The sequence below is a fragment of the Thalassophryne amazonica genome, chromosome 3, assembly GCF_902500255.1.
Source record: "Thalassophryne amazonica chromosome 3, fThaAma1.1, whole genome shotgun sequence".
In the NCBI taxonomy this organism is placed as follows: Eukaryota; Metazoa; Chordata; class Actinopteri; order Batrachoidiformes; family Batrachoididae; genus Thalassophryne; species Thalassophryne amazonica.
In genome coordinates, this window is record NC_047105.1 from 11,872,104 (window position 1) to 11,882,098 (window position 9,995).

At 40.4% G+C, this 9,995-nt stretch overlaps 1 long non-coding RNA gene across 2 annotated transcripts in view; it reads right to left on the minus strand.

The window, feature by feature from the left end:
• The window catches only part of LOC117506344, a 50,280-nt gene extending 43,657 nt beyond the window's left edge, over nt 1-6,623 (minus strand). For both annotated transcript variants that reach the window (XR_004559438.1, XR_004559436.1), the window contains exon 1: nt 6,501-6,623. This is a non-coding gene — a long non-coding RNA (uncharacterized LOC117506344). The remainder of the gene's footprint in view (nt 1-6,500) is intronic.
• Nucleotides 6,624-9,995: the final 3,372 nt, after the last annotated feature.

Here is a 9,995-nt window from a genome sequence, read left to right on the forward strand (position 1 = left end):
TCTTTCAGGAATATGGCTATCCTAAGATTGCCAAAGCTTAGGAGATAACCTGCAAGGCTAATTGCAATTATCAGTAACCTTTGTTCAGTGCATTTTTTGCTTATATACTAAAGGTAACAACATAAATAAGTCTGCATAATGGATAATGACAAAAACAAAAAGACCAAATAGGACTTACTACTTCTCTTCTTCTCAGTCTGAAGGGGGGGGGCAAACAGTAGCTTCCTTTCATTCATAGCAACAGGACCAGAAACACACAATTTCTTCTAATCCTGAAAATGTGCTTGCAAGGATGCATAACCTCAGAATATATTAAACTATAAATCATTAGTATGTTTTTAAGACTAGTCTGTCAGAGGCATGCATTCACCTCTAGTAGATCTACTGAGCCCTATGCTATAGCATCTGTTTCCAAACTGACTTTCAATCCCTCTGGCATCAAATTTCTAATTGCACAAAATTAAGAATTAAAAACCTCTCTTTCCTCTCCTCTAAAGATCTACTACTGCTGATTCACCAACTGAGTCCAAATCAACCCATTAGGATGGACTGTAGTGCCCTTCAGGTGTCAGTTTCTCATCAGAAAGTTAGAGCATAGAAAACAGATTTTACCTTCTGTGACCGGCCAGTAGGAGGCACCACACTCTTCCAATTACATCACTTGGTAAACTGGACCTGATGTAACCTTGGCCTTAACAATGCTGGCATCACACTGGGTGTGTACCTGGAAAGTGTACAGTATCAGGTCTATAAAAAGGTACACAAGCTGATAAATGGTCATGTAAGAGTAGCGTCAAGTTTGAGGAAAGTCAAGAAACTGACAACTTTTGTCTTTTTAAAGGAACTCTTGCAGATATTTTTTGAATAATTCATACTTGGCATAAATTAAGTCTGCTAGTTGATGCAGGATGTCAGATGTTATGTGACCATATTGTCTTGTGTATATTTTAAAATCTAATTTTGGGACTGGAATTTGTTTGAAATTGTTTCTTCAGATTGCACTTGGTCCAAGAAAATGAAATGAAAGGAACTTTTAAAAATTTCTTGACAACAACACTATGACCTTATTATGACACAGATGATGACTGAACCAAAAACCACCGTGACTTAGCATGACACATCAAAGTTCTAGTTTAAATTACATAACCTGGAGCTACAAGGAAATCATGTGTCAATCATGCCACACAATAATTATTCGTAATCACTGTGCTACCTAGCAGTACATACCAGATATGTGAGCATAAGGGACGGATTGCTGTGAATTGTCAATCTAAATCTGAAAATCCTTCAACCCCAAAACAGAAAAAGTTGGGCCTGATGGGGAAAAAAAGCTGTGATTTTTCCATTTACTTTGACTTTTATTTCATTGCAAACTGTATAAACTCAAGATCTCTAATGTTTTGTGTGTAGTAAATATACAACCATTCCTGCATTTCATATGAACAGAGTAACATATGCTACCTTCAAGATGACATCTTTTCTCGGGACATCCATGCAAACTGCACCAAGGTGATGCAAAACCACATTCTGCACACATTACAAAGGCATGGCTGTGGGAGAAGAGTGTACAGATACTGGACTGGTGTGCCTGCAGTCCTGGCCTGTCCCCAAAAGAGAATGTGTGGAGAATTAAAAAAATTGAACAACCATAGCCCCAAACCTTTGCACACCTTACAACATGTTTGGAGGAAAAACAGGACAAAATGACGCCTGACACAATTTGATATCCTCAATGCCAAAAAATCTTTTAAATGTTGTGACAAGGAATGGCAACGTTACAAAATGATAAATGATTTAGCCTTCCCAACTTTTTTTTGGAATGTGTTACAAGCCTTAAATGCAATAATCAATGTATATTAACAAATAACCTAAGGTATGTGAGGAATGGGAAAACATGAAACTTCTTGCATTCATACTGTCAGCAATGAAATACTGAAATAAGTCAATGAAACAATCACGGCAGGATTTTTTTTTTTTTAATTTGCATAATGCCCCAACTTTTTCTGATTCAGGGATATAAAAATATATATTGGAATCAGGCCTGATCAAGGCATTTTTTAAACTGACAGATACTCAATAAATTAAATTAGATTCACTAAATCTGTATGAAAGGTGCCAACAGAGTGAGCAAGCGGTCATCGCTGCTGCCGAGTTCACAACAGTCGTGGTGCACATTTTAAAAGTACGTTAGCACTCTCCTTCACTTTAAAGTTGCAATAAGTTTATTTTATTCCACAGATCAACAGTGCGCATCAATCTCACTCTAAAGTGAAGCGCTGATACAGCAAAAACAGCCAATGCAGGTTTTAAAAACATATTTCACTTTCCTCTACTTCAAATATGCACCACATCTGTTTTCTGAAGGCATGTGATATACCTTTCTTTCCGTCAATCAGACAGCACTTAATAAAGTCCACTTTTGAAGACATTTTTGCTCACAATGATGATGAGAAAACACTGTTCAATCAATATTATGGAGTATCCTAGTTTATTCCTATAATTGCAGTCACTTGGTCTGAAAGTGTTTTTTGTTGTTGTTGTTCTTAATATATGGCAGCGCTGTTAAATTGTCGAGCATTTATATTAGACTGGTGTTAATGTGCTTGTAAAGTTGTTGTCTTTCAGTGGTTGCATCCTGTTCATGTTTTTTATTTTTGTTGTCTCTGTTATTTTGTATAATGGCCTAAGCAGTGGGTCACCCCTCTGACTCCAGTCTGCATGAGGTTTCTTCCTCAAAAAAAACACCAGAGGGAGTTTTTCCTAACCACTGTCACTTATGTGCTTGCTTGGGGGAGTTGGTAACGTTAGACCTTACCCAGCTGCCTCATCTTGAGGCAGCTTTATTGTGATTTGGCACTATATAAATAAAGTGAACTGAATACGAGGTCTGTCCAAAAAGTAACGGACCTTATTATTTTTTTCAAAAACTATATGGATTTGAATCACGTGTGATTGCATCAGCCAAGCTTGAACCTTCGTGCGCATGTGTGAGTTTTTTCACACCTGTAGGTTGTGTCATTCGCCTGTGAGCAGGCTTTGTGTGAGCAGTGGTCCACCCCCTCGTCGGATTTTTATTGCAAGTAAAATGTCTGAACGATTTGGAGCTTTGCTGCATCATATTTTTCCAGAAACTGTGAGAGACAGTTAGGTGGAAACCATTCGGAAAATTCAGATGGCTTTCAGGGACGATTTTATGGGGATCACACAGATTAAGGAGTGCTCCAGCCGGTTTAAAGACCGCCCACAGCGGCTGACAGCGCGGCGCACTCCGAGCGGCGAATCAGGTCTTACACTGGTTAGCTTGTGAGATCTGACAGGACCATGTGTATACAATGTTCTCTGCAAATGCAATATCTACGAAAATAGTTATCAGATCAGGACTCTGTGCCGGAAAATACTAAATATCAAATGAAGTGAAATAAACTGATGTTTAGGTTGGAACATTAAGTATTTGGGTCCCCTGTGACCCTTAATTGAAGTAAGTGGTTGATGAGGAGTGAGTGCGTGCGTATTTGGTCTTGATGGACTGTCAACATTTGTTGTGCAGTTGCTGATATACGAGGGCTGTCAATAAAGTATAGGTCCTTTTTATTTTTTTCAAAAACTATATGGATTTCATTCATATGTTTTTACGTCAGACATGCTTGAACCCTCGTGCGCATGCGTGAGTTTTTCCACGCCTGTCGGTGACGTCATTCGCCTGTGAGCACTCCTTGTGGGAGGAGTCGTCCAGCCCCTCGTCGGAATTCCTTTGTCTGAGAAGTTGCTGAGAGACTGGCGCTTTGTTTGATCAAAATTTTTTCTAAACCTGTGAGATACATCGAAGTGGACATGGTTCGAAAAATTAAGCTGGTTTTCAGTGAAAATTTTAACGGCTGATGAAAGATTTTGAGGTGATACTGTCGCTTTAAGGACTTCCCACGGTGCGAGACGTCACGCAGCGCTCTCAGGCGCCATCGTCTTTCAAGCTGAAAAGCTCCACATTTCAGGCTCTATTGATCCAGGACGTCGTGAGAGAACAGAGAAGTTTCAGAAGAAGTCGGTTTCAGCATGTTATCCGGATATTCCACTGTTAAAGGAGATTTTTTTAATGAAAGACGTGCGGACGGGTCCGCGCGTCGGGACGCAGCCGGCACGGTGCAGCGGCACAGGAAAAACACCTCCGTGTTGATAACCATTTGTAAAATCCAGGCGGCTTTTGATGGCTTTCAGTGGAGTGAGTATATGAGAAATTGTTTAACAGCTGGACATGTTCCAACTTGTCCTTAAGGCTTCCAACCGAGGTGTTTTTCCTGTGGCGGAGCGTCGTGGCGGCTGCGAGCCGACGCTGCAATCCGTCTGCACGTCTTTCATTAAAAAAAATCTCCTTTAACAGTGGAATATCCGGATAAAATGCTGAAACCGACTTCTTCTGAAACTTCTCTGTTCTCTCACGACGTCCTGGATCAACAGAGCCTGAAATGTGGAGGTTTTCAGCTTGAAACAGGCTGACGACGGCACCTGAGAGCGCTGTGCGACGTCTCGCACCGTGGGAAGTCCTTAAAGCGACAGTATCACCTCAACATCTCTCATCAGCCGTTAAAATTTTCACTGAAAACCAGCTTAATTTTTCGAACCGTGTCCACTTCGATGTGTCTCACAGGTTTAGAAAAAATTTTGATCAAACAAAGCGCCAGTCTCTCAGCAACTTCTCAGACAAAGGAATTCCGACGAGGGGCTGGACGACTCCTCCCACAAGGAGTGCTCACAGGCGAATGACGTCACCGACAGGCGTGGAAAAACTCACGCATGCGCACGAGGGTTCAAGCATGTCTGACGTAAAAACATGTGAATGAAATCCATATAGTTTTTGAAAAAAATAAAAAGGACCTATACTTTATTGACAGACCTCGTATGTAAGGATTAAACAACGAGAAGCCATGCATTTTATAGTTTGAATGCATGACGCAGAGTCTAAAACACCATGACGTATAATGCAAACAAACAGTATAATGCATGCTTATACCACGGTCCCACACAGTGAGCTAACACACAAATATTTATTTAAGTTAACAGAACTTAATAACAATGCGTAAGTATTTGGGACTATTTTACGCCAGTCTCAAGATATTTTCATACTTGGCAACCGTTCTCTTCTTCTTTACCGTGTTCAATCTTGTCCAGTTCGTTCGATGTTAAATCTTTACGCCGTTGCTTTTGCTGTTCTTCTCGTTTGCTCACCTCCTCTTCCAATTCCTCAAACGTTTTATTTTGGCCAAAAATATTAAAATTCACTTGGAAATCCATGTTTTATCGCGTTTCTGTCATTCACCTGTCAAAACACAGCTGATCTGCACCAACTGATTTGTGCATTGCTGTGGTGACGACCAGAGATATTACAGTGACTCAACTTGCCGAACTACGTGTGCGTATACACAAAAATAATGCACGCCAGTTAAACACGGAATTCTCACTGACCATGGTATAATTACAATTATGTTGGCAATGTTTTGCTTCTTTTATGTCCCAAAATGTAAAAAAAAAAAAAACATTTTTACCTTTGGCTTTCTTAATGTTTAATTTTGACGTTCGCATTTTTTAGAAATTAGTCACATAAATCAGTTATTTACTTTCAAAACAAAACACCGATGGACAGCTGTTTTGATTTGCTTGGTTACAGTGGTACTTCTAGAAGCATGCATCCTGAGTGCCTTACCAGTTGCCCTGATCGTTAAAATAAAAAGGCCAATGGTTTTAAAGATTTTTTATTTTTTTTATTTTTAAACAGCCATTTCCACAAGGAATTTTGATTCCCAACAAATTGTGAACTCAACAGCACCCCCTACCTTCAGAAGTGGGGTTTTTTCTTCATGGCAGCAAGTGCGCACTAAAATACCAGACTACTATAAGAAGCTTCTGGGCTCCGAGTGACGCAGCAAAATGTTTCTGGCGCCTAAAAGACAAGGTTCGCTCGCATTTCAGGTTTTATTGGCTGATACTGAGCACATACAATAAATAAATAAATAAATAAATACTGCTGCGTCACTTTGGAAAACACCTGATTTGTGTGGCGATGGTGCCAAAACCAAGTGCGTACCGTCCTCCCGCACGGCAGGACCTCATGCGCAGCATCCTATTCCTTCAGACGGCTGACAGCACGCTTTGTTTACGTGTCTCTCTGAGCAATAACAAGAACAAAAAAAAAAAAAAATCAGGCTTACGGCAGAGAAACTACAGCTTCACAGCGACGCAGTGGAAATTCCCACTGGATTCAACTGCTGACGCAGTTTAATTTACCTGTTATGTCAACGGTGAGATTATCTTTTCAACTGTTTTTTAAAGTGCCGTTTAAGACTTTCACACACAGGCCGTCGCGCTCTCGTCCATTTTCGTGTGTTTGGCACTTTTGTAACAGCGGCAGAGGGTTTTATTGTTAGCTTCTTTTTTTTTTTTCCCCTTAGCGTAGCTCAGTGCTATTCTTCATCACAGATACGCAACACAAATAACACAAATAAACTTACGTTTTCAGTCCAGCTCGGTTTGTTCGTGGGCTGTGTTCTCCCCGTGGTCTCTCCTCTCACACCGGCTCCTCCAGCCTCCCGCGCTCCTGTTTTTCCGCTTGTTGACAGAGAACATCCCCCGAACGATTTTCCACAGCGCAACACGTCAGCCCCGCCCCTGACACTCCCCCGGCCGCTGATTGGTCGGCGGTCTGCACAGTGTTAACTCATCACATGTGGCTGACGCATGTTTACAAACATCACCGAATCACATGGTAATGACACGTCACTTTACCGTAAATCACCTCTCTTTGACGCAAAGAGCAGAGAGAGTGGCGTCAGCTCAGAACATGGCGCCATTTTGGTTCCAACTGCGCTGAACTGCTGAATTAACCTTTAATGTTTTCAACATTTTTAAAAATCATTTAACCACATACAGCAACACATCCAGGTACAGGTGCTATCAAAATTAATATAAAAATAGTTAAGATATCAAATTTACATAAATTTACAATTTATGATGATTTATTTATTTAATTTAAAGCCTGATTTATGCAGCTTTGTTCTGGACTAATTTGACCCTCAACAAGCTTTTCTTTCTACAATCTTCACCTCCAAATTAAAGGTAAGCTGAACATTTTTCTCTATTACAGACTTCATGCTGTAAATGTGCAGACTTTTCTGATCCATTTATCAGCGTGCGCACTGTAAAAACTGTTATAATATGATGGCACACGCAGGACTTAAAGCAGAAAAGTGTTAAATCTCAGCCATTTGTGTTTGATTTAACAGGTACACGTCAGGCTTCAGGTCCCAGTCTGAGTACGGTGTGAAAAAATAAACGGTCTGTGTTTTAATCACAGAAATGACTCCGGTGCCACTTTCCTCAAATCGGCGAGTGTCAAAGCTAACTATAATTTGTACCTCTGTTACTGTGCACGTCCAGACTTCTCAGGGTTTTTAATGGAAATACATTACAATCGGATCGGACATTTTATCCAATATGAGCCATATGTATGTAACGGATTAGTTACAATCAGGAGGCGCCGAACATCTACGGGGAATCCTGAATCAGTACCTGCGCCTCATTTAATGACTGGGTCAAAATTTCCTCTGAATTTTTTTTTTTCTGCCAAATGTAATCAGCATGCACACTGCAAAAAAAACTATTATAATTTTCTGCCAAATGTAATCAGCATGCACACTGCAAAAAAAACTATTATAATATGATGGCAGATGAAGCAGTGAAAGCAGCAAAGTTTTTCAATTTATTTTCATTTATATAGCGCCAAATCACAACAGAGTTGCCTCAAAGTGCTTCACACAGGTAAGGTCTAACCTTACCAACCCCCAGAGCAACAGTGGTAAGGAAAAACTCCCTCTGAGGAGGAAACCTCAAGCAGACCAGACTCAAAGGGGTGACCCTCTGCTTGGGCCATGCTACAAACATAAATTACAGAATAATTCACAGAACAATTCACGGATGAATATACAAGAAATGCTGTTGGTGCACAGGACAGGAGGGTCAAAGTGTCAAATCACAGCCTTTTGCTGTGTCTGATTTAACAGGTGCACATCAGGCTGCGGCTCCGAGTCTGAGCACGGTGTAAAAAATAAATAAACCTCCACATTTCTGTTGAAAGCCTTAAGGACAAGTTGGAACATGTCCTGCCTGTTAAACAATTTCTCATATACTCACTCCACTGAAAGCCATCAAAAGCCGCCTGGATTTTACAAATGGTTATCAACACGGAGGTGTTTTTCCTGTGCCGCCGCACCGCGTCGGCTGCGTCCCGACGCGCGGACCCGTCCGCACGTCTTTCATTAAAAAAATCTCCTTTAACAGTGGAATATCCGGATAAAATGCTGAAACCGACTTCTTCTGAAACTTCTCTGTTCTCTCACGACGTCCTGGATCAATAGAGCCTGAAATGTGGAGGTTTTCAGCTTGAACAGGCTGATGACGCCGCCTGAGAGCGCTGCGCGACGTCTCACACCGTGAAAAGTCCTTAAAGCGACAGAATCACCTCAAAATCTCTCATCAGCTGTTAAAATTTTCACTGAAAACCAGCGTAATTTTTCGAACCGTGTCCACTTCGATGTGTCTCACAGGTTTAGAAAAAATTTTGATCAAACAACGCGCCAGTCTCTCAGCAACTTCTCAGACAAAGGAATTCCGACGAGGGGCTGGACGACTCCTCCCACAAGGAGTGCTCACAGGCGAATGACGTCACCGACAGGCGTGGAAAAACTCACGCATGCGCACGAGGGTTCAAGCATGTCTGACGTAAAAACATATGAATGAAATCCATATAGTTTTTGAAAAAAATAAAAAGGACCGTAACTTTATTGACAGCCCTCGTATATGATGTTTACTACATGGAAAACAATGCAAAAACTTTGGGACTTTTTTTGTCTGGTGGCTGCGAATATCTGATTTATACGATGACTGTTAGGTGAGTTTTACTGTACATGGGACTGAACAATAAATTTACCTCTCAAAACTTAGATGAATATGTCGGTTTCCATCCTACACAGCAGACTTTATTTTCCCAAATTTTTCTTCTGTTCAGATCTGAAGGGAATCTGTACATCTTGAAGCTCTTGCTGTGTCTATTTGTTCCTCAAAATGCACAGAATCCCAGCATTTTCAGCAAATAAATAAATAAAATGGATTTACATGCAGACAGATTAACAGCGAACGCTATTTTGAATCCAAGATGGCACCATGAGTCACGTGACTGTTTTTTTTTTAACTTGTCATGTCGCCACTCTCTCTCACTCAGGCACACTACAGATGTCTAGTGTGCCTTGATAGAGAGAGAGTGGCGTCAGCTCAGAACATGGCAACATTTTAGTTCCAACTGTGCTGAACTACTGAATGAACCTTTAATTTTTCAACATTTTTTAAAAATCATTTAACCACATACAGCAACACATCCAGGTACAGGTGCTATCAAAATTAATATAAAAATAGTTAAGCTATCAAATTTACATAAATTTACAATTTATGATGATTTATTTAATTAATTTAAAGCCTGATTTATGCAGCTTTGTTCTGGACTAATTTGACCCTCAACAAGCTTTTCTTTCTGCAATCTTCACCTCCAAATCAAAGGTAAGCTGTACATTTTCCTCTTTTACCAACTTTGTGTTGTAAATTTAGATTTAAGCAGCTGCAGCTCTGTAACTCCGTGTCATGCACTGACGTGTGTGACCGTTTTAAAGTTCTCCGTCTCTGGATTATGCTTTATTATGGACTAATTTAACCCTCAACAAGCTTTTCTTTCTGCAATCATCACCTCCAAATCAAAGGTAAGCTGTACATTTTCCTCTTTTACCAACTTTGTGTTGTAAATTTGCAGACTTTTCTGATCCATTTGTGGGAAAGTGAAATGTCAAATCTCAGCTGTTTGTGTTTGATTTAGTGCACATCAGGCTTTGAAAAAATAAACGATCAAACTTTTAATCAGGGAAATGTGTTGTGTGGGCCGCTGAAGAGGAGGTACTGCTGGC